The 23,774-nt window shown below is 42.2% G+C and overlaps 20 non-coding genes across 20 annotated transcripts; 14 read left to right on the forward strand and 6 right to left on the reverse strand.

Moving 5' to 3' along the window:
- Positions 1-1,697: 1,697 nt before the first annotated feature.
- On the forward strand, positions 1,698-1,769 carry trnap-agg (transfer RNA proline (anticodon AGG)). The gene has a single exon. It is a non-coding gene; the product is annotated as a tRNA-Pro (tRNA).
- Positions 1,770-4,567: 2,798 nt separating this feature from the next.
- On the forward strand, positions 4,568-4,639 carry trnap-agg (transfer RNA proline (anticodon AGG)). Its single transcript has one exon. It is a non-coding gene; the product is annotated as a tRNA-Pro (tRNA).
- A 267-nt stretch (positions 4,640-4,906) lies between these two features.
- trnag-ucc (transfer RNA glycine (anticodon UCC)) lies at positions 4,907-4,978 on the reverse strand. The gene has a single exon. It is a non-coding gene; the product is annotated as a tRNA-Gly (tRNA).
- Positions 4,979-5,971: 993 nt separating this feature from the next.
- trnap-agg (transfer RNA proline (anticodon AGG)) lies at positions 5,972-6,043 on the forward strand. The gene has a single exon. It is a non-coding gene; the product is annotated as a tRNA-Pro (tRNA).
- A 1,332-nt stretch (positions 6,044-7,375) lies between these two features.
- trnap-agg (transfer RNA proline (anticodon AGG)) lies at positions 7,376-7,447 on the forward strand. The gene has a single exon. It is a non-coding gene; the product is annotated as a tRNA-Pro (tRNA).
- A 1,332-nt stretch (positions 7,448-8,779) lies between these two features.
- Positions 8,780-8,851, forward strand: trnap-agg (transfer RNA proline (anticodon AGG)). The gene has a single exon. It is a non-coding gene; the product is annotated as a tRNA-Pro (tRNA).
- A 1,332-nt stretch (positions 8,852-10,183) lies between these two features.
- Positions 10,184-10,255, forward strand: trnap-agg (transfer RNA proline (anticodon AGG)). Its single transcript has one exon. It is a non-coding gene; the product is annotated as a tRNA-Pro (tRNA).
- Positions 10,256-11,591: 1,336 nt separating this feature from the next.
- On the forward strand, positions 11,592-11,663 carry trnap-agg (transfer RNA proline (anticodon AGG)). The gene has a single exon. It is a non-coding gene; the product is annotated as a tRNA-Pro (tRNA).
- Positions 11,664-13,368: 1,705 nt separating this feature from the next.
- On the reverse strand, positions 13,369-13,440 carry trnag-ucc (transfer RNA glycine (anticodon UCC)). Its single transcript has one exon. It is a non-coding gene; the product is annotated as a tRNA-Gly (tRNA).
- A 993-nt stretch (positions 13,441-14,433) lies between these two features.
- trnap-agg (transfer RNA proline (anticodon AGG)) lies at positions 14,434-14,505 on the forward strand. Its single transcript has one exon. It is a non-coding gene; the product is annotated as a tRNA-Pro (tRNA).
- Positions 14,506-14,772: 267 nt separating this feature from the next.
- trnag-ucc (transfer RNA glycine (anticodon UCC)) lies at positions 14,773-14,844 on the reverse strand. The gene has a single exon. It is a non-coding gene; the product is annotated as a tRNA-Gly (tRNA).
- Positions 14,845-15,837: 993 nt separating this feature from the next.
- On the forward strand, positions 15,838-15,909 carry trnap-agg (transfer RNA proline (anticodon AGG)). Its single transcript has one exon. It is a non-coding gene; the product is annotated as a tRNA-Pro (tRNA).
- A 1,332-nt stretch (positions 15,910-17,241) lies between these two features.
- On the forward strand, positions 17,242-17,313 carry trnap-agg (transfer RNA proline (anticodon AGG)). The gene has a single exon. It is a non-coding gene; the product is annotated as a tRNA-Pro (tRNA).
- A 1,332-nt stretch (positions 17,314-18,645) lies between these two features.
- On the forward strand, positions 18,646-18,717 carry trnap-agg (transfer RNA proline (anticodon AGG)). Its single transcript has one exon. It is a non-coding gene; the product is annotated as a tRNA-Pro (tRNA).
- A 274-nt stretch (positions 18,718-18,991) lies between these two features.
- trnag-ucc (transfer RNA glycine (anticodon UCC)) lies at positions 18,992-19,063 on the reverse strand. Its single transcript has one exon. It is a non-coding gene; the product is annotated as a tRNA-Gly (tRNA).
- Positions 19,064-19,599: 536 nt separating this feature from the next.
- On the forward strand, positions 19,600-19,671 carry trnap-agg (transfer RNA proline (anticodon AGG)). The gene has a single exon. It is a non-coding gene; the product is annotated as a tRNA-Pro (tRNA).
- A 267-nt stretch (positions 19,672-19,938) lies between these two features.
- Positions 19,939-20,010, reverse strand: trnag-ucc (transfer RNA glycine (anticodon UCC)). The gene has a single exon. It is a non-coding gene; the product is annotated as a tRNA-Gly (tRNA).
- A 993-nt stretch (positions 20,011-21,003) lies between these two features.
- On the forward strand, positions 21,004-21,075 carry trnap-agg (transfer RNA proline (anticodon AGG)). Its single transcript has one exon. It is a non-coding gene; the product is annotated as a tRNA-Pro (tRNA).
- Positions 21,076-22,410: 1,335 nt separating this feature from the next.
- trnap-agg (transfer RNA proline (anticodon AGG)) lies at positions 22,411-22,482 on the forward strand. The gene has a single exon. It is a non-coding gene; the product is annotated as a tRNA-Pro (tRNA).
- Positions 22,483-22,749: 267 nt separating this feature from the next.
- Positions 22,750-22,821, reverse strand: trnag-ucc (transfer RNA glycine (anticodon UCC)). Its single transcript has one exon. It is a non-coding gene; the product is annotated as a tRNA-Gly (tRNA).
- Positions 22,822-23,774: the final 953 nt, after the last annotated feature.

Here is a 23,774-nt window from a genome sequence, read left to right on the forward strand (position 1 = left end):
ATCCAATGATGGGCGTGGCGCGAAATACAAACTCCTCTAAAATCCGAAAACTTCCATTTTTCAAACATATGACTATTTTACAGTATTTTAAAGACAAGACTCTCGTTAATCTAACCACACTGTCCGATTTCAAAAAGGCTTTACAGCGAAAGCAAAACATTACATTATGTCAGCAGAGTACCCAGCCAGAAATAATCAGACACCCATTTTTCAAGCTAGCATATAACGTCACAAAAAACAAAACCACAGCTAAATGCAGCACTAACCTTTGATGATCTTCATCAGATGACAACCCTAGGACATTATGTTATACAATACATGCATGTTTTGTTCAATCAAGTTCATATTTATATCAAAAACCAGCTTTTTACATTAGCATGTGACGTTCAGAACTAGCATACCCCCCGCAAACTTCCGGGGAATTCGCTAACATTTTACTAAATTACTCACGATAAACGTTCACAAAAAGCATAACAATTATTTTAAGAATTATAGATACAGACCTCCTCTATGCACTCGATATGTCCGATTTTAAAATAGCTTTTTGGTGAAAGCACATTTTGCAATATTCTAAGTACATAGCCCAGGCATCACGGGCTCGCTATTTAGACACCCGGCAAGTTTAGCACTCACCATAATCATATTTACTATTATAAAAGTTTCATTACCTTTTGTTGTCTTCGTCAGAATACACACCCAGGACTGCTACTTCAATAACAAATGTTGGTTTGGTCCAAAATAATCCATCGTTATATCCGAATAGCGGCGTTTTGTTCGTGCGTTCAAGACACTATCCGAAATAGTAAAGAAGTGTCACGCGCATGGCGCAATTCGTGACAATAAAATTCTAAGTATTCCATTACCGTACTTCGAAGCATGTCAACCGCTGTTTAAAATCAATTTTTACGACATTTTTCTCGTAGAAAAGCGACAATATTCCGACAGGGAATCTCCTTTTCGGCAAACAGAGGAAAAAATCCCAAAGGCGGGGGCGGTCGGGGTCACGCGCATAAGCCAGTGTCTCTTGATCGGCCACTTGAGAAAGGCGATAATGTGTTTCAGCCTGGGGCTGGAATGACGACATTCTGTTTTTTCCCGGGCTCTGAGCGCCTATGGACGACGTGGGAAGTGTCACGTTAGAGCAGAGATCCTTAGTAAATGATAGAGATGGAAAAGAAGTTCAACAAATGGTCAGAGAGGCCACTTCCTGTAAAGGAATCTCTCAGGTTTTGACCTGCCATTTGAGTTCTGTTATACTCACAGACACCATTCAAACAGTTTTAGAAAATTTAGGGTGTTTTCTATCCATATGTAATAAGTATATGCATATTCTAGTTACTGGGTAGGAGTGGTAACCAGATTAAATCGGGTATGTTTTTTATCCAGCCGTGTCAATGCTGCCCCCTAGCCCTAACAGGTTAAAATATTAATTGATCTCATTTTGCTCAATATTCATTTGTCAACACTCATCATCAGTTTGCTGTCGCGGCTTAAGAAGACAGAATGTGAAAAACACAGCAGATGAAATACAAAAGATTTGAACTGAAGCCTGGTCAACAGTTTGGAAGACTGCTATGCTCACAAGTATAGCACAAACACTCACATGAGGTTCAATCTTTCCAAGCACCATGGACAAGAACAATGGATATCCTCATTGTCATTGCCGCAGAAAGCAAAACTATTTTGTTATTGTGTAAGGCTCGTTGGTCTAGGGGTATGATTCTCGCTTAGGTTGCGAGAGGTCCCGGGTTCAAATCCCGGATGAGCCCTCTTGCAGATCTTTTAACAAGCTCAGACAGGCAGATCTCAGGCCACTGGTCGCAAACAGCCACCTCTTGGGCGCAGGACGAGGTGGCTGAATGGTTTAGGCGATGGACAGCTAATCTATTGTGATATTCACTAGTTGGCTCAATGTCGCACTTCATTTAGAAAACCTGCAAAAAGGAAGAGCAAATTGGACTTCCACGAAGATTGATTCCAATGTAATACACTTGAAATTACACCCAGCCCCTAAAACCAGTGAATATCTCATGCTCTGCATTGGCCTAGAATCAAACCCGGGTCAACTGCTTGGAAGGCAGCTATGCTCACCACTATACCACCAATGCTATGTGAAGCTCGCTAGCAACATGGAGACATCGATTCATATCCTGACCGTCATTTTTGTGGAAAGTGAAAATTCTTTGACCAAACGGATCGTTGGTGTAGGTGTACGATTATGGCTTAGGATGCGAGAGGTCCCTGGTTAAAATATCTATCATTTTAATCAGTACCTGTTACCTTCAGATTAGTCCCGTGACACTTGTGGGGAACGTAGGGCAAAACTGAGAACATTGTGACAAGTGGGGTCACATTAGTTTGTTGCCTAAAGATTTTGGATTCTACAAACAGAAGTTGCAACATAAAGGGTTCCGACTTCAGACGGGTCCCCTGACACTTGTGGGGGACGTAGAGACAAAGTGGGAACACCACCGTGTTCGTGAGGGTCTCCCCTTTCCGGGGAGTGGTCATACGAATTTGTAGGTCAAACGGTTCAGAAGCTGCAGATGTTTTTGTGAGAAGACCGATTATAGGTATGTCTCATGGTTTGACTAACACCGCTCTAGCTCCACCACCTTTCATTGCAGATGTGGAGGTGTAACATAAACAGTTATGGAGGCTTGAGACAGATACGACACATCTCAATCTCTCTAGTTGAAAACTGATCGATTTGAATGGGTATTTTTTACATTCGTTTACTTTGATTCACGTACTGATGCATCAGTCAACTCAAAATAAATGAGCTCCATTCTTTTTGAAGTTTTATTTTTTCAGTTTCTCTTTTAACCTCTTACATCTAGACGTTCCGCTAGCGGAACACCTGCTCCAATATCCAATGATGGGCGTGGCGCGAAATACAAACTCCTCTAAAATCCGAAAACTTCCATTTTTCAAACATATGACTATTTTACAGTATTTTAAAGACAAGACTCTCGTTAATCTAACCACACTGTCCGATTTCAAAAAGGCTTTACAGCGAAAGCAAAACATTACATTATGTCAGCAGAGTACCCAGCCAGAAATAATCAGACACCCATTTTTCAAGCTAGCATATAACGTCACAAAAAACAAAACCACAGCTAAATGCAGCACTAACCTTTGATGATCTTCATCAGATGACAACCCTAGGACATTATGTTATACAATACATGCATGTTTTGTTCAATCAAGTTCATATTTATATCAAAAACCAGCTTTTTACATTAGCATGTGACGTTCAGAACTAGCATACCCCCCGCAAACTTCCGGGGAATTCGCTAACATTTTACTAAATTACTCACGATAAACGTTCACAAAAAGCATAACAATTATTTTAAGAATTATAGATACAGACCTCCTCTATGCACTCGATATGTCCGATTTTAAAATAGCTTTTTGGTGAAAGCACATTTTGCAATATTCTAAGTACATAGCCCAGGCATCACGGGCTCGCTATTTAGACACCCGGCAAGTTTAGCACTCACCATAATCATATTTACTATTATAAAAGTTTCATTACCTTTTGTTGTCTTCGTCAGAATACACACCCAGGACTGCTACTTCAATAACAAATGTTGGTTTGGTCCAAAATAATCCATCGTTATATCCGAATAGCGGCGTTTTGTTCGTGCGTTCAAGACACTATCCGAAATAGTAAAGAAGTGTCACGCGCATGGCGCAATTCGTGACAATAAAATTCTAAGTATTCCATTACCGTACTTCGAAGCATGTCAACCGCTGTTTAAAATCAATTTTTACGACATTTTTCTCGTAGAAAAGCGACAATATTCCGACAGGGAATCTCCTTTTCGGCAAACAGAGGAAAAAATCCCAAAGGCGGGGGCGGTCGGGGTCACGCGCATAAGCCAGTGTCTCTTGATCGGCCACTTGAGAAAGGCGATAATGTGTTTCAGCCTGGGGCTGGAATGACGACATTCTGTTTTTTCCCGGGCTCTGAGCGCCTATGGACGACGTGGGAAGTGTCACGTTAGAGCAGAGATCCTTAGTAAATGATAGAGATGGAAAAGAAGTTCAACAAATGGTCAGAGAGGCCACTTCCTGTAAAGGAATCTCTCAGGTTTTGACCTGCCATTTGAGTTCTGTTATACTCACAGACACCATTCAAACAGTTTTAGAAAATTTAGGGTGTTTTCTATCCATATGTAATAAGTATATGCATATTCTAGTTACTGGGTAGGAGTGGTAACCAGATTAAAACGGGTATGTTTTTTATCCAGCCGTGTCAATGCTGCCCCCTAGCCCTAACAGGTTAAAATATTAATTGATCTCATTTTGCTCAATATTCATTTGTCAACACTCATCATCAGTTTGCTGTCGCGGCTTAAGAAGACAGAATGTGAAAAACACAGCAGATGAAATACAAAAGATTTGAACTGAAGCCTGGTCAACAGTTTGGAAGACTGCTATGCTCACAAGTATAGCACAAACACTCACATGAGGTTCAATCTTTCCAAGCACCATGGACAAGAACAATGGATATCCTCATTGTCATTGCCGCAGAAAGCAAAACTATTTTGTTATTGTGTAAGGCTCGTTGGTCTAGGGGTATGATTCTCGCTTAGGGTGCGAGAGGTCCCGGGTTCAAATCCCGGATGAGCCCTTATGCAGATCTTTTAACAAGCTCAGACAGGCAGATCTCAGGCCACTGGTCGCAAACAGCCACCTCTTGGGCGCAGGACGAGGTGGCTGAATGGTTTAGGCGATGGACAGCTAATCTATTGTGATATTCACTAGTTGGCTCAATGTCGCACTTCATTTAGAAAACCTGCAAAAAGTAAGAGCAAATCGGACTTCCACGAAGATTGATTCCAAGGTAATACACTTGAAATTACACCCAGCCCGTAAAACTAGTGAATATCTCATGCTCTGCATTGGCCGGGAATCGAACCCGGGTCAACTGCTTGGAAGGCAGCTATGCTCACCACTATACCACCAATGCTATGTGAAGCTCACTAGCAACATGGAGACATCGATTCATATCCTGACCGTCATTTTTGTGGAAAGTGAAAATTCTTTGACCAAACGGATCGTTGGTGTAGGTGTACGATTATGGCTTAGGGTGCGAGAGGTCCCTGGTTAAAAAATCTATCATTTTAATCAGTACCTGTTACCTTCAGATTAGTCCCGTGACACTTGTGGGGAACGTAGGGCAAAACTGAGAACATTGTGACAAGTGGGGTCACATTAGTCTGTTGCCCAAAGATTTTTGATTCTACAAACAGAAGTTGGCACATAAAGGGTTCCGACTTCAGACGGGTCCCCTGACACTTGTGGGGGACGTAGAGACAAATTGGGAACACCACCGTGTTCGTGCGGGTCTCCCCTTTCCAGGGAGTGGTCATACGAATTTGTAGGTCAAACGGTTCAGAAGCTACAGATGTTTTTGTGAGAAGACCGATTATAGGTATGTCTCATGGTTTGACTAACACCGCTCTAGCTCCACCACCTTTCATTGCAGATGTGGAGGTGTAACATAAACAGTTATGGAGGCTTGAGACAGATACGACACATCTCAATCTCTCTAGTTGAAAACTGATCGATTTGAATGGGTATTTTTTACATTCGTTTACTTTGATTCACGTACTGATGCATCAGTCAACTCAAAATAAATGAGCTCCATTCTTTTTGAAGTTTTATTTTTTCAGTTTCTCTTTTAAAATATTAATTGATCTCATTTTGCTCAATATTCATTTGTCAACACTCATCATCAGTTTGCTGTCGCGGCTTAAGAAGACAGAATGTGAAAAACACAGCAGATGAAATACAAAAGATTTGAACTGAAGCCTGGTCAACAGTTTGGAAGACTGCTATGCTCACAAGTATAGCACAAACACTCACATGAGGTTCAGTCTTTCCAAGCACCATGGACAAGAACAATGGATATCCTCATTGTCATTGCCGCAGAAAGCAAAACTATTTTGTTATTGTGTAAGGCTCGTTGGTCTAGGGGTATGATTCTCGCTTAGGGTGCGAGAGGTCCCGGGTTCAAATCCCGGATGAGCCCTTTTGCAGATCTTTTAACAAGCTCAGACAGGCAGATCTCAGGCCACTGGTCGCAAACAGCCACCTCTTGGGCGCAGGACGAGGTGGCTGAATGGTTTAGGCGATGGACAGCTAATCTATTGTGATATTCACTAGTTGGCTCAATGTCGCACTTCATTTAGAAAACCTGCAAAAAGGAAGAGCAAATTGGACTTCCACGAAGATTGATTCCAATGTAATACACTTGAAATTACACCCAGCACCTAAAACCAGTGAATATCTCATGCTCTGCATTGGCCTGGAATCAAACCCGGGTCAACTGCTTGGAAGGCAGCTATGCTCACCACTATACCACCAATGCTATGTGAAGCTCGCTAGCAACATGGAGACATCGATTCATATCCTGACCGTCATTTTTGTGGAAAGTGAAAATTCTTTGACCAAACGGATCGTTGGTGTAGGTGTACGATTATGGCTTAGGATGCGAGAGGTCCCTGGTTAAAAAATCTATCATTTTAATCAGTACCTGTTACCTTCAGATTAGTCCCGTGACACTTGTGGGGAACGTAGGGCAAAACTGAGAACATTGTGACAAGTGGGGTCACATTAGTTTGTTGCCCAAAGATTTTGGATTCTACAAACAGAAGTTGGCACATAAAGGGTTCCGACTTCAGACGGGTCCCCTGACACTTGTGGGGGACGTAGAGACAAATTGGGAACACCACCGTGTTCGTGCGGGTCTCCCCTTTCCAGGGAGTGGTCATACGAATTTGTAGGTCAAACGGTTCAGAAGCTACAGATGTTTTTGTGAGAAGACCGATTATAGGTATGTCTCATGGTTTGACTAACACCGCTCTAGCTCCACCACCTTTCATTGCAGATGTGGAGGTGTAACATAAACAGTTATGGAGGCTTGAGACAGATACGACACATCTCAATCTCTCTAGTTGAAAACTGATCGATTTGAATGGGTATTTTTTACATTCGTTTACTTTGATTCACGTACTGATTTATCAGTCAACTCAAAATAAATGAGCTCCATTCTTTTTGAAGTTTTATTTTTTCAGTTTCTCTTTTAAAATATTAATTGATCTCATTTTGCTCAATATTCATTTGTCAACACTCATCATCAGTTTGCTGTCGCGGCTTAAGAAGACAGAATGTGAAAAACACAGCAGATGAAATACAAAAGATTTGAACTGAAGCCTGGTCAACAGTTTGGAAGACTGCTATGCTCACAAGTATAGCACAAACACTCACATGAGGTTCAGTCTTTCCAAGCACCATGGACAAGAACAATGGATATCCTCATTGTCATTGCCGCAGAAAGCAAAACTATTTTGTTATTGTGTAAGGCTCGTTGGTCTAGGGGTATGATTCTCGCTTAGGGTGCGAGAGGTCCCGGGTTCAAATCCCGGATGAGCCCTTTTGCAGATCTTTTAACAAGCTCAGACAGGCAGATCTCAGGCCACTGGTCGCAAACAGCCACCTCTTGGGCGCAGGACGAGGTGGCTGAATGGTTTAGGCGATGGACAGCTAATCTATTGTGATATTCACTAGTTGGCTCAATGTCGCACTTCATTTAGAAAACCTGCAAAAAGGAAGAGCAAATTGGACTTCCACGAAGATTGATTCCAATGTAATACACTTGAAATTACACCCAGCACCTAAAACCAGTGAATATCTCATGCTCTGCATTGGCCTGGAATCAAACCCGGGTCAACTGCTTGGAAGGCAGCTATGCTCACCACTATACCACCAATGCTATGTGAAGCTCGCTCGCAACATGGAGACATCGATTCATATCCTGACCGTCATTTTTGTGGAAAGTGAAAATTCTTTGACCAAACGGATCGTTGGTGTAGGTGTACGATTATGGCTTAGGATGCGAGAGGTCCCTGGTTAAAAAATCTATCATTTTAATCAGTACCTGTTACCTTCAGATTAGTCCCGTGACACTTGTGGGGAACGTAGGGCAAAACTGAGAACATTGTGACAAGTGGGGTCACATTAGTTTGTTGCCCAAAGATTTTGGATTCTACAAACAGAAGTTGGCACATAAAGGGTTCCGACTTCAGACGGGTCCCCTGACACTTGTGGGGGACGTAGAGACAAATTGGGAACACCACCGTGTTCGTGCGGGTCTCCCCTTTCCAGGGAGTGGTCATACGAATTTGTAGGTCAAACGGTTCAGAAGCTACAGATGTTTTTGTGAGAAGACCGATTATAGGTATGTCTCATGGTTTGACTAACACCGCTCTAGCTCCACCACCTTTCATTGCAGATGTGGAGGTGTAACATAAACAGTTATGGAGGCTTGAGACAGATACGACACATCTCAATCTTTCTAGTTGAAAACTGATCGATTTGAATGGGTATTTTTTACATTCGTTTACTTTGATTCACGTACTGATGCATCAGTCAACTCAAAATAAATGAGCTCCATTCTTTTTGAAGTTTTATTTTTTCAGTTTCTCTTTTAAAATATTAATTGATCTCATTTTGCTCAATATTCATTTGTCAACACTCATCATCAGTTTGCTGTCGCGGCTTAAGAAGACAGAATGTGAAAAACACAGCAGATGAAATACAAAAGATTTGAACTGAAGCCTGGTCAACAGTTTGGAAGACTGCTATGCTCACAAGTATAGCACAAACACTCACATGAGGTTCAGTCTTTCCAAGCACCATGGACAAGAACAATGGATATCCTCATTGTCATTGCCGCAGAAAGCAAAACTATTTTGTTATTGTGTAAGGCTCGTTGGTCTAGGGGTATGATTCTCGCTTAGGGTGCGAGAGGTCCCGGGTTCAAATCCCGGATGAGCCCTTTTGCAGATCTTTTAACAAGCTCAGACAGGCAGATCTCAGGCCACTGGTCGCAAACAGCCACCTCTTGGGCGCAGGACGAGGTGGCTGAATGGTTTAGGCGATGGACAGCTAATCTATTGTGATATTCACTAGTTGGCTCAATGTCGCACTTCATTTAGAAAACCTGCAAAAAGGAAGAGCAAATTGGACTTCCACGAAGATTGATTCCAATGTAATACACTTGAAATTACACCCAGCACCTAAAACCAGTGAATATCTCATGCTCTGCATTGGCCTGGAATCAAACCCGGGTCAACTGCTTGGAAGGCAGCTATGCTCACCACTATACCACCAATGCTATGTGAAGCTCGCTAGCAACATGGAGACATCGATTCATATCCTGACCGTCATTTTTGTGGAAAGTGAAAATTCTTTGACCAAACGGATCGTTGGTGTAGGTGTACGATTATGGCTTAGGATGCGAGAGGTCCCTGGTTAAAAAATCTATCATTTTAATCAGTACCTGTTACCTTCAGATTAGTCCCGTGACACTTGTGGGGAACGTAGGGCAAAACTGAGAACATTGTGACAAGTGGGGTCACATTAGTTTGTTGCCCAAAGATTTTGGATTCTACAAACAGAAGTTGGCACATAAAGGGTTCCGACTTCAGACGGGTCCCCTGACACTTGTGGGGGACGTAGAGACAAATTGGGAACACCACCGTGTTCGTGCGGGTCTCCCCTTTCCAGGGAGTGGTCATACGAATTTGTAGGTCAAACGGTTCAGAAGCTACAGATGTTTTTGTGAGAAGACCGATTATAGGTATGTCTCATGGTTTGACTAACACCGCTCTAGCTCCACCACCTTTCATTGCAGATGTGGAGGTGTAACATAAACAGTTATGGAGGCTTGAGACAGATACGACACATCTCAATCTCTCTAGTTGAAAACTGATCGATTTGAATGGGTATTTTTTACATTCGTTTACTTTGATTCACGTACTGATGCATCAGTCAACTCAAAATAAATGAGCTCCATTCTTTTTGAAGTTTTATTTTTTCAGTTTCTCTTTTAAAATATTAATTGATCTCATTTTGCTCAATATTCATTTGTCAACACTCATCATCAGTTTGCTGTCGCGGCTTAAGAAGACAGAATGTGAAAAACACAGCAGATGAAATACAAAAGATTTGAACTGAAGCCTGGTCAACAGTTTGGAAGACTGCTATGCTCACAAGTATAGCACAAACACTCACATGAGGTTCAGTCTTTCCAAGCACCATGGACAAGAACAATGGATATCCTCATTGTCATTGCCGCAGAAAGCAAAACTATTTTGTTATTGTGTAAGGCTCGTTGGTCTAGGGGTATGATTCTCGCTTAGGCTGCGAGAGGTCCCGGGTTCAAATCCCGGATGAGCCCTTTTGCAGATCTTTTAACAAGCTCAGACAGGCAGATCTCAGGCAACTGGTCGCAAACAGCCACCTCTTGGGCGCAGGACGAGGTGGCTGAATGGTTTAGGCGATGGACAGCTAATCTATTGTGATATTCACTAGTTGGCTCAATGTCGCACTTCATTTAGAAAACCTGCAAAAAGTAAGAGCAAATTGGACTTCCACGAAGATTGATTCCAATGTAATACACTTGAAATTACACCCAGCACCTAAAACCAGTGAATATCTCATGCTCTGCATTGGCCTGGAATCAAACCCGGGTCAACTGCTTGGAAGGCAGCTATGCTCACCACTATACCACCAATGCTATGTGAAGCTCGCTCGCAACATGGAGACATCGATTCATATCCTGACCGTCATTTTTGTGGAAAGTGAAAATTCTTTGACCAAACGGATCGTTGGTGTAGGTGTACGATTATGGCTTAGGATGCGAGAGGTCCCTGGTTAAAAAATCTATCATTTTAATCAGTACCTGTTACCTTCAGATTAGTCCCGTGACACTTGTGGGGAACGTAGGGCAAAACTGAGAACATTGTGACAAGTGGGGTCACATTAGTTTGTTGCCCAAAGATTTTGGATTCTACAAACAGAAGTTGGCACATAAAGGGTTCCGACTTCAGACGGGTCCCCTGACACTTGTGGGGGACGTAGAGACAAATTGGGAACACCACCGTGTTCGTGCGGGTCTCCCCTTTCCAGGGAGTGGTCATACGAATTTGTAGGTCAAACGGTTCAGAAGCTACAGATGTTTTTGTGAGAAGACCGATTATAGGTATGTCTCATGGTTTGACTAACACCGCTCTAGCTCCACCACCTTTCATTGCAGATGTGGAGGTGTAACATAAACAGTTATGGAGGCTTGAGACAGATACGACACATCTCAATCTTTCTAGTTGAAAACTGATCGATTTGAATGGGTATTTTTTACATTCGTTTACTTTGATTCACGTACTGATGCATCAGTCAACTCAAAATAAATGAGCTCCATTCTTTTTGAAGTTTTATTTTTTCAGTTTCTCTTTTAAAATATTAATTGATCTCATTTTGCTCAATATTCATTTGTCAACACTCATCATCAGTTTGCTGTCGCGGCTTAATTAAGAAGACAGAATGTGAAAAACACAGCAGATGAAATACAAAAGATTTGAACTGAAGCCTGGTCAACAGTTTGGAAGACTGCTATGCTCACAAGTATAGCACAAACACTCACATGAGGTTCAGTCTTTCCAAGCACCATGGACAAGAACAATGGATATCCTCATTGTCATTGCCGCAGAAAGCAAAACTATTTTGTTATTGTGTAAGGCTCGTTGGTCTAGGGGTATGATTCTCGCTTAGGGTGCGAGAGGTCCCGGGTTCAAATCCCGGATGAGCCCTTTTGCAGATCTTTTAACCTGTTGGGTCTAGGGGGCAGCATTTGCACGTCTGGATAAAAAAAATGTACCCGATTTAATCTGGTTACTAATCCTACCCAGTAACTAGAATATGCATATACTTATTATATATGGATAGAAAACACTCTAAAGTTTCCAAAACTGTTTGAATGGTGTCTGTGAGTATAACAGAACTCATTTGGCAGGCAAAACCCTGAGACATTTTCTGACAGGAAGTGGATACCTGATGTGTTGTATTGAGTTTAAACCTCTCCCATTGAAAAACACAGGGGTTTAGGAATATTTTGGCACTTCCTATTGCTTCCACTAGATGTCACCAGCCTTTACAAAGTGTTTTGAGTCTTCTGGAGGGAGATCTGACCGAACAAGAGCCATGGAACGGTGATGTCCCATTAGACACCTGGCGCGCTACTTCATGTTGGGTACCCTCGTTCCAATACGTTATAAAAGGCTATGCATTCGTCCACCTTGAATATTATTCATGTTCTGGTTAAAAAAGGCCCTAATGATTTATGCTATACAACGTTTGACATGTTTGAACGAACGGAAATATATTTTTTCCCCTCGTTCATGACGAGAAGTCCGGCTGGCTTACATCATGTGCTAACGAGACGGAGATTTTTGGACATAAATGATGAGCTTTTTTGAACAAAACTACATTCGTTATGGACCTGTGATACCTGGAAGTGACATCTGATGAAGAGAATCAAAGGTAATGGATTATTTACATAGTATTTTCGATTTTAGATCTCCCCAACATGACGTCTAGTCTGTATCGCAACGCGTATTTTTCTGGGCACAGTGCTCAGATTATTGCAAAGTGTGATTTCCCAGTAAGGTTATTTTTAAATCTGGCAAGTTGATTGCGTTCAAAAGATGTAAATCTATAATTCTTTAAATGACAATATAATATTTTACCAATGTTTTCTAATTTTAATTATTTAATTTCTGACGCTGACTTGACTGCCGGTTATTGGAGGGAAACGATTTCCTCAACATCAATGCCATAGTAAAACGCTGTTTTTGTATATAAATATGAACTTGATAGAACTAAAAATGCATGCATTGTCTAACATAATGTCCTAGGAGTGTCATCTGATGGAGATTGTAAAAGGTTAGTGTATCATTTTAGCTGGTTTTATGGTTTTGGTGACCCTGTCTTTGACTTGACAAAACATTACACACAACTCTTGTAAATGTACTGTCCTAACATACTCTAAATTTATGCTTTCGCCGTAAAACCTTTTTGAAATCGTAAAACGTGGTTAGATTAAGGAGATGTTTATCTTTCAAATGGTGTAACATAGTTGTATTTTTGAAAAATTTGAATTTTGACATTTATTTGGATTCAAATTTGCCGCTCTTGAAATGCACCTGCTGTTGATGGAGTGCACCACAGGTGGCACGCTAGCGTCCCACCTAGCCCCAAGAGGTTAACAAGCTCAGACAGGCAGATCTCAGGCCACTGGTCGCAAACAGCCACCTCTTGGGCGCAGGACGAGGTGGCTGAATGGTTTAGGCGATGGACAGCTAATCTATTGTGATATTCACTAGTTGGCTCAATGTCGCACTTCATTTAGAAAACCTGCAAAAAGGAAGAGCAAATTGGACTTCCACGAAGATTGATTCCAATGTAATACACTTGAAATTACACCCAGCCCCTAAAACCAGTGAATATCTCATGCTCTGCATTGGCCTGGAATCGAACCCGGGTCAACTGCTTGGAAGGCAGCTATGCTCACCACTATACCACCAATGCTATGTGAAGCTCGCTAGCAACATGGAGACATCGATTCATATCCTGACCGTCATTTTTGTGGAAAGTGAAAATTCTTTGACCAAACGGATCGTTGGTGTAGGTGTACGATTATGGCTTAGGATGCGAGAGGTCCCTGGTTAAAAAATCTATCATTTTAATCAGTACCTGTTACCTTCAGATTAGTCCCGTGACACTTGTGGGGAACGTAGGGCAAAACTGAGAACATTGTGACAAGTGGGGTCACATTAGTTTGTTGCCCAAAGATTTTGGATTCTACAAACAGAAGTTGGCACATAAAGGGTTCCGACTTCAGACGGGTCCCCTGACACTTGTGGGGGACGTAGAGACAAATTGGGAACACCACCGTGTTCGTGAGGGTCTCCCCTTTCCAGGGAGTGGTCATACGAATTTGTAGGTCAAACGGTTCAGAAGCTACAGATGTTTTTGTGAGAAGACCGATTATAGGTATGTCTCATGGTTTGACTAACACCGCTCTAGCTCCACCACCTTTCATTGCAGATGTGGAGGTGTAACATAAACAGTTATGGAGGCTTGAGACAGATACGACACATCTCAATCTCTCTAGTTGAAAACTGATCGATTTGAATGGGTATTTTTTACATTCGTTTACTTTGATTCACGTACTGATGCATCAGTCAACTCAAAATAAATGAGCTCCATTCTTTTTGAAGTTTTATTTTTTCAGTTTCTCTTTTAAAATATTAATTGATCTCATTTTGCTCAATATTCATTTGTCAACACTCATCATCAGTTTGCTGTCGCGGCTTAAGAAGACAGAATGTGAAAAACACAGCAGATGAAATACAAAAGATTTGAACTGAAGCCTGGTCAACAGTTTGGAAGACTGCTATGCTCACAAGTATAGCACAAACACTCACATGAGGTTCAGTCTTTCCAAGCACCATGGACAAGAACAATGGATATCCTCATTGTCATTGCCGCAGAAAGCAAAACTATTTTGTTATTGTGTAAGGCTCGTTGGTCTAGGGGTATGATTCTCGCTTAGGGTGCGAGAGGTCCCGGGTTCAAATCCCGGATGAGCCCTTTTGCAGATCTTTTAACAAGCTCAGACAGGCAGATCTCAGGCCACTGGTCGCAAACAGCCACCTCTTGGGCGCAGGACGAGGTGGCTGAATGGTTTAGGCGATGGACAGCTAATCTATTGTGATATTCACTAGTTGGCTCAATGTCGCACTTCATTTAGAAAACCTGCAAAAAGTAAGAGCAAATTGGACTTCCACGAAGATTGATTCCAATGTAATACACTTGAAATTACACCCAGCCCCTAAAACCAGTGAATATCTCATGCTCTGCATTGGCCTGGAATCGAACCCGGGTCAACTGCTTGGAAGGCAGCTATGCTCACCACTATACCACCAATGCTATGTGAAGCTCACTAGCAACATGGAGACATCGATTCATATCCTGACCGTCATTTTTGTGGAAAGTGAAAATTCTTTGACCAAACGGATCGTTGGTGTAGGTGTACGATTATGGCTTAGGATGCGAGAGGTCCCTGGTTAAAAAATCTATCATTTTAATCAGTACCTGTTACCTTCAGATTAGTCCCGTGACACTTGTGGGGAACGTAGGGCAAAACTGAGAACATTGTGACAAGTGGGGTCACATTAGTTTGTTGCCCAAAGATTTTGGATTCTACAAACAGAAGTTGGCACATAAAGGGTTCCGACTTCAGACGGGTCCCCTGACACTTGTGGGGGACGTAGAGACAAATTGGGAACACCACCGTGTTCGTGAGGGTCTCCCCTTTCCAGGGAGTGGTCATACGAATTTGTAGGTCAAACGGTTCAGAAGCTACAGATGTTTTTGTGAGAAGACCGATTATAGGTATGTCTCATGGTTTGACTAACACCGCTCTAGCTCCACCACCTTTCATTGCAGATGTGGAGGTGTAACATAAACAGTTATGGAGGCTTGAGACAGATACGACACATCTCAATCTCTCTAGTTGAAAACTGATCGATTTGAATGGGTATTTTTTACATTCGTTTACTTTGATTCACGTACTGATGCATCAGTCAACTCAAAATAAATGAGCTCCATTCTTTTTGAAGTTTTATTTTTTCAGTTTCTCTTTTAAAATATTAATTGATCTCATTTTGCTCAATATTCATTTGTCAACACTCATCATCAGTTTGCTGTCGCGGCTTAAGAAGACAGAATGTGAAAAACACAGCAGATGAAATACAAAAGATTTGAACTGAAGCCTGGTCAACAGTTTGGAAGACTGCTATGCTCACAAGTATAGCACAAACACTCACATGAGGTTCAGTCTTTCCAAGCACCATGGACAAGAACAATGGATATCCTCATTGTCATTGCCGCAGAAAGCAAAACTATTTTGTTATTGTGTAAGGCTCGTTGGTCTAGGGGTATGATTCTCGCTTAGGGTGCGAGAGGTCCCGGGTTCAAATCCCGGATGAGCCCTTTTGCAGATCTTTTAACAAGCTCAGACAGGCAGATCTCAGGCCACTGGTCGCAAACAGCCACCTCTTGGGCGCAGGACGAGGTGGCTGAATGGTTTAGGCGATGGACAGCTAATCTATTGTGATATTCACTAGTTGGCTCAATGTCGCACTTCATTTAGAAAACCTGCAAAAAGGAAGAGCAAATTGGACTTCCACGAAGATTGATTCCAATGTAATACACTTGAAATTACACCCAGCACCTAAAAGCAGTGAATATCTCATGCTCTGCATTGGCCTGGAATCAAACCCGGGTCAACTGCTTGGAAGGCAGCTATGCTCACCACTATACCACCAATGCTATGTGAAGCTCGCTAGCAACATGGAGACATCGATTCATATCCTGACCGTCATTTTTGTGGAAAGTGAAAAAATTTTGACCAAACGGATCGTTGGTGTAGGTGTACGATTATGGCTTAGGATGCGAGAGGTCCCTGGTTAAAAAATCTATCATTTTAATCAGTACCTGTTACCTTCAGATTAGTCCCGTGACACTTGTGGGGAACGTAGGGCAAAACTGAGAACATTGTGACAAGTGGGGTCACATTAGTTTGTTGCCCAAAGATTTTGGATTCTACAAACAGAAGTTGGCACATAAAGGGTTCCGACTTCAGACGGGTCCCCTGACACTTGTGGGGGACGTAGAGACAAAGTGGGAACACCACCGTGTTCGTGAGGGTCTCCCCTTTCCAGGGAGTGGTCATACGAATTTGTAGGTCAAACGGTTCAGAAGCTGCAGATGTTTTTGTGAGAAGACCGATTATAGGTATGTCTCATGGTTTGACTAACACCGCTCTAGCTCCACCACCTTTCATTGCAGATGTGGAGGTGTAACATAAACAGTTATGGAGGCTTGAGACAGATACGACACATCTCAATCTCTCTAGTTGAAAACTGATCGATTTGAATGGGTATTTTTTACATTCGTTTACTTTGATTCACGTACTGATGCATCAGTCAACTCAAAATAAATGAGCTCCATTCTTTTTGAAGTTTTATTTTTTCAGTTTCTCTTTTAAAATATTAATTGATCTCATTTTGCTCAATATTCATTTGTCAACACTCATCATCAGTTTGCTGTCGCGGCTTAAGAAGACAGAATGTGAAAAACACAGCAGATGAAATACAAAAGATTTGAACTGAAGCCTGGTCAACAGTTTGGAAGACTGCTATGCTCACAAGTATAGCACAAACACTCACATGAGGTTCAGTCTTTCCAAGCACCATGGACAAGAACAATGGATATCCTCATTGTCATTGCCACAGAAAGCAAAACTATTTTGTTATTGTGTAAGGCTCGTTGGTCTAGGGGTATGATTCTCGCTTAGGGTGCGAGAGGTCCCGGGTTCAAATCCCGGATGAGCCCTTTTGCAGATCTTTTAACAAGCTCAGACAGGCAGATCTCAGGCCACTGGTCGCAAACAGCCACCTCTTGGGCGCAGGACGAGGTGGCTGAATGGTTTAGGCGATGGACAGCTAATCTATTGTGATATTCACTAGTTGGCTCAATGTCGCACTTCATTTAGAAAACCTGCAAAAAGGAAGAGCAAATTGGACTTCCACGAAGATTGATTCCAATGTAATACACTTGAAATTACACCCAGCCCCTAAAACCAGTGAATATCTCATGCTCTGCATTGGCCTGGAATCAAACCCGGGTCAACTGCTTGGAAGGCAGCTATGCTCACCACTATACCACCAATGCTATGTGAAGCTCGCTAGCAACATGGAGACATCGATTCATATCCTGACCGTCATTTTTGTGGAAAGTGAAAATTCTTTGACCAAACGGATCGTTGGTGTAGGTGTACGATTATGGCTTAGGATGCGAGAGGTCCCTGGTTAAAAAATCTATCATTTTAATCAGTACCTGTTACCTTCAGATTAGTCCCGTGACACTTGTGGGGAACGTAGGGCAAAACTGAGAACATTGTGACAAGTGGGGTCACATTAGTTTGTTGCCCAAAGATTTTGGATTCTACAAACAGAAGTTGGCACATAAAGGGTTCCGACTTCAGACGGGTCCCCTGACACTTGTGGGGGACGTAGAGACAAATTGGGAACACCACCGTGTTCGTGAGGGTCTCCCCTTTCCAGGGAGTGGTCATACGAATTTGTAGGTCAAACGGTTCAGAAGCTACAGATGTTTTTGTGAGAAGACCGATTATAGGTATGTCTCATGGTTTGACTAACACCGCTCTAGCTCCACCACCTTTCATTGCAGATGTGGAGGTGTAACATAAACAGTTATGGAGGCTTGAGACAGATACGACACATCTCAATCTCTCTAGTTGAAAACTGATCGATTTGAATGGGTCTTTTTTACATTCGTTTACTTTGATTCACGTACTGATGCATCAGTCAACTCAAAATAAATGAGCTCCATTCTTTTTGAAGTTTAATTTTTTCATTTTCTCTTTTAAAATATTAATTGATCTCATTTTGCTCAATATTCATTTGTCAACACTCATCATCAGTTTGCTGTCGCGGCTTAAGAAGACAGAGTGTGAAAGACACAGCAGATGAAATACAAAAGATTTGAACTGAAGCCTGGTCAACAGTTTGGAAGACTGCTATGCTCACAAGTATAGCACAAACACTCACATGAGGTTCAATCTTTCCAAGCACCATGGACAAGAACAATGGATATCCTCATTGTCATTGCCGCAGAAAGCAAAACAATTTTATTCTTGTCTAAGGCTCGTTGGTCTAGGGGTATGATTCTCGCTTAGGGTGCGAGAGGTCCCGGGTTCAAATCCCGGATGAGCCCTTTTGCAGATCTTTTAACAAGCTCAGACAGGCAGATCTCTGGCCACTGGTCGCAAACAGCCACCTCTTGGGCGCAGGACGAGGTGGCTGAATGGTTTAGGCGATGGACTGCGTAATCTATTGTGATATTCACTAGTTGGCTCAATGTCGCACTTCATTTAGAAAACCTGCAAAAAGTAAGAGCAAATCTGACTTCCACGAACAAGGACATTGATTCCAATGTAATACACTTGAAATGACACCCAGCCCCTAAAACTAGTGAATATCTCATGCTCTGCATTGGCCGGGAATCAAACCCGGGTCAACTGCTTGGAAGGCAGCTATGCTCACCACTATACCACCAATGCTATGTGAAGCTAGCTAAGCAACATGGAGACATCGATTCATATCCTGACCGTCATTTTTGTGGAAAGTGAAAATTCTTTGACCAAACGGATCGTTGGTGTAGGTGTACGATTATGGCTTAGGGTGCGAGAGGTCCCTGGTTAAAAAATCTATCATTTTAATCAGTACCTGTTACCTTCAGATTAGTCCCGTGACACTTGTGGGGAACGTAGGGCAAAACTGAGAACATTGTGACAAGTGGGGTCACATTAGTTTGTAGTTAAAATATTAATTGATCTCATTTTGCTCAATATTCATTTGTCAACACTCATCATCAGTTTGCTGTCGCGGCTTAAGAAGACAGAATGTGAAAAACACAGCAGATGAAATACAAAAGATTTGAACTGAAGCCTGGTCAACAGTTTGGAAGACTGCTATGCTCACAAGTATAGCACAAACACTCACATGAGGTTCAGTCTTTCCAAGCACCATGGACAAGAACAATGGATATCCTCATTGTCATTGCCGCAGAAAGCAAAACTATTTTGTTATTGTGTAAGGCTCGTTGGTCTAGGGGTATGATTCTCGCTTAGGGTGCGAGAGGTCCCGGGTTCAAATCCCGGATGAGCCCTTTTGCAGATCTTTTAACAAGCTCAGACAGGCAGATCTCAGGCCACTGGTCGCAAACAGCCACCTCTTGGGCGCAGGACGAGGTGGCTGAATGGTTTAGGCGATGGACAGCTAATCTATTGTGATATTCACTAGTTGGCTCAATGTCGCACTTCATTTAGAAAACCTGCAAAAAGGAAGAGCAAATTGGACTTCCACGAAGATTGATTCCAATGTAATACACTTGAAATTACACCCAGCACCTAAAACCAGTGAATATCTCATGCTCTGCATTGGCCTGGAATCGAACCCGGGTCAACTGCTTGGAAGGCAGCTATGCTCACCACTATACCACCAATGCTATGTGAAGCTAGCTAGCAACATGGAGACATCGATTCATATCCTGACCGTCATTTTTGTGGAAAGTGAAAATTTTTTGACCAAACGGATCGTTGGTGTAGGTGTACGATTATGGCTTAGGATGCGAGAGGTCCCTGGTTAAAAAATCTATCATTTTAATCAGTACCTGTTACCTTCAGATTAGTCCCGTGACACTTGTGGGGAACGTAGGGCAAAACTGAGAACATTGTGACAAGTGGGGTCACATTAGTTTGTTGCCCAAAGATTTTGGATTCTACAAACAGAAGTTGGCACATAAAGGGTTCCGACTTCAGACGGGTCCCCTGACACTTGTGGGGGACGTAGAGACAAATTGGGAACACCACCGTGTTCGTGCGGGTCTCCCCTTTCCAGGGAGTGGTCATACGAATTTGTAGGTCAAACGGTTCAGAAGCTACAGATGTTTTTGTGAGAAGACCGATTATAGGTATGTCTCATGGTTTGACTAACACCGCTCTAGCTCCACCACCTTTCATTGCAGATGTGGAGGTGTAACATAAACAGTTATGGAGGCTTGAGACAGATACGACACATCTCAATCTTTCTAGTTGAAAACTGATCGATTTGAATGGGTATTTTTTACATTCGTTTACTTTGATTCACGTACTGATGCATCAGTCAACTCAAAATAAATGAGCTCCATTCTTTTTGAAGTTTTATTTTTTCAGTTTCTCTTTTAAAATATTAATTGATCTCATTTTGCTCAATATTCATTTGTCAACACTCATCATCAGTTTGCTGTCGCGGCTTAAGAAGACAGAATGTGAAAAACACAGCAGATGAAATACAAAAGATTTGAACTGAAGCCTGGTCAACAGTTTGGAAGACTGCTATGCTCACAAGTATAGCACAAACACTCACATGAGGTTCAGTCTTTCCAAGCACCATGGACAAGAACAATGGATATCCTCATTGTCATTGCCGCAGAAAGCAAAACTATTTTGTTATTGTGTAAGGCTCGTTGGTCTAGGGGTATGATTCTCGCTTAGGGTGCGAGAGGTCCCGGGTTCAAATCCCGGATGAGCCCTTTTGCAGATCTTTTAACAAGCTCAGACAGGCAGATCTCAGGCCACTGGTCGCAAACAGCCACCTCTTGGGCGCAGGACGAGGTGGCTGAATGGTTTAGGCGATGGACAGCGTAATCTATTGTGATATTCACTAGTTGGCTCAATGACGCACTACATTTAGAAAACCTGCAAAAAGGAAGAGCAAATCTGGACTTCCACGAATATTGATTCCAATGTAATACACTTGAAATGACACCCAGCCCCTAAAACTAGCCAATATCTCATGCTCTGCATTGGCCAGGAATCAAACCCGGGTCAACTACTTGGAAGGCAGCTATGCTCACCACTATACCACCAATGCTATTTGAATCTCTGAAGCAACATGGAGACATCGATTCATATCCTGACCGTCATTTTTGTGGAAAGTGAAAATTCTTTGACCAAACGGATCATTGGTGTAGTTGTACTATTATGGCTTAGGGTGAGAGAGGTCCCTGGTTAAAAAATCTATTATTTTAATCAGTACCTGTTACCTACAGATTAGTCCCGTGACACTTGTGGGGAACGTAGGGCAAAACTGAGAACATTGTGACAAGTGGGGTCACATTAGTTTGGAGGCCAAAGATTTGGGATTCTACAAACAGAAGTTGGCAGATAAAGGGTTCCGACTTCAGACGAGTCCCCTGACACTTGTGGGGGACGTAGAGACAAATTGAGAACACCACCGTGTTCGTGAGGGTCTCCCCTTTCCAGGGAGTGGTCATACGATTTTGTAGGTCAAACGGTTCAGAAGCTACAGATGTTTTTGTGAGAAGACCGATTATAGGTATGTCTCATGGTTTGACTAACACCGCTCTAGCTCCACCACCTTTCATTGCAGATGTGGAGGTGTAACATAAACAGTTATGGAGGCTTGAGACAGATACGACACATCTCAATCTCTCTAGTTGAAAACGGATCGATTTGAATGGGTATTTTTTACATTCGTTTACTTTGATTCACGTACTGATGCATCAGTCAACTCAAAATAAATGAGCTCCATTCTTTTTGAAGTTGTATTTTTTTCAGTTTCTCTTTTAAAATATGAATTGATCTCATTTTGCTCAATATTCATTTGTCAACACTCATCATCAGTTTGCTGTCGCGGCTTAAGAAGACAGAATGTGAAAAACACAGCAGATGAAATACAAAAGATTTGAACTGAAGCCTGGTCAACAGTTTGGAAGACTGCTATGCTCACAAGTATAGCACAAACACTCACATGAGGTTCAATCTTTCCAAGCACCATGGACAAGAACAATGGATATCCTCATTGTCATTGCCGCAGAAAGCAAAACAATTTTCTTCTTGTGTAAGGCTCGTTGGTCTAGGGGTATGATTCTCGCTTAGGGTGCGAGAGGTCCCGGGTTCAAATCCCGGATGAGCCCTTTTGCAGATCTTTTAACAAGCTCAGACAGGCAGATCTCAGGCCACTGGTCGCAAACAGCCACCTCTTGGGCGCAGGACGAGGTGGCTGAATGCTTTCGGCGATGGACAGCTAATCTATTGTGATATTCACTAGTTGGCTCAATGTCGCACTTCATTTTGAAAACCTGCAAAAAGTAAGAGCAAATCGGACTTCCACGAACATTGATTCCAATGTAATACACTTGAAATTACACCCAGCCCCTAAAACTAGTGAATATCTCATGCTCTGCATTGGCCGGGAATCGAACCCGGGTCAACTGCTTGGAAGGCAGCTATGCTCACCACTATACCACCAATGCGACTTGAAGCTCGCTAGCAACATGGAGACATCGATTTATATCCTGACCGTCATTTTTGTGGAAAGTGAAAATTCTTTGACCAAACGGATCGTTGGTGTAGGTGTACGATTATGGCTTAGGGTGCGAGAGGTCCCTGGTTAAAAAATCTATCATTTTAATCAGTACCTGTTACCTTCAGATTTGTCCCGTGACACTTGTGGAGAACGTAGGGCAAAACTGAGAACATTGTGACAAGTGGGGTCACATTAGTTTGTAGCCCAAAGATTTTGGATTCTACAAACAGAAGTTGGCACATAAAGGGTTCCGACTTCAGACGAGTCCCCTGACACTTGTGGGGGACGTAGAGACAAATTGAGAACACCACCGTGTTCGTGAGGGTCTCCCCTTTCCAGGGAGTGGTCATACGATTTTGTAGGTCAAACGGTTCAGAAGCTACAGATGTTTTTGTGAGAAGACCGATTATAGGTATGTCTCATGGTTTGACTAACACCGCTCTAGCTCCACCACCTTTCATTGCAGATGTGGAGGTGTAACATAAACAGTTATGGAGGCTTGAGACAGATACGACACATCTCAATCTCTCTAGTTGAAAACGGATCGATTTGAATGGGTATTTTTTACATTCGTTTACTTTGATTCACGTACTGATGCATCAGTCAACTCAAAATAAATGAGCTCCATTCTTTTTGAAGTTGTATTTTTTTCAGTTTCTCTTTTAAAATATGAATTGATCTCATTTTGCTCAATATTCATTTGTCAACACTCATCATCAGTTTGCTGTCGCGGCTTAAGAAGACAGAATGTGAAAAACACAGCAGATGAAATACAAAAGATTTGAACTGAAGCCTGGTCAACAGTTTGGAAGACTGCTATGCTCACAAGTATAGCACAAACACTCACATGAGGTTCAATCTTTCCAAGCACCATGGACAAGAACAATGGATATCCTCATT

Source organism: Salmo salar, unplaced genomic scaffold (assembly GCF_965601325.2).
Source record: "Salmo salar unplaced genomic scaffold, fSalSal1 ptg000135l, whole genome shotgun sequence".
Taxonomy (NCBI): Eukaryota; Metazoa; Chordata; class Actinopteri; order Salmoniformes; family Salmonidae; genus Salmo; species Salmo salar.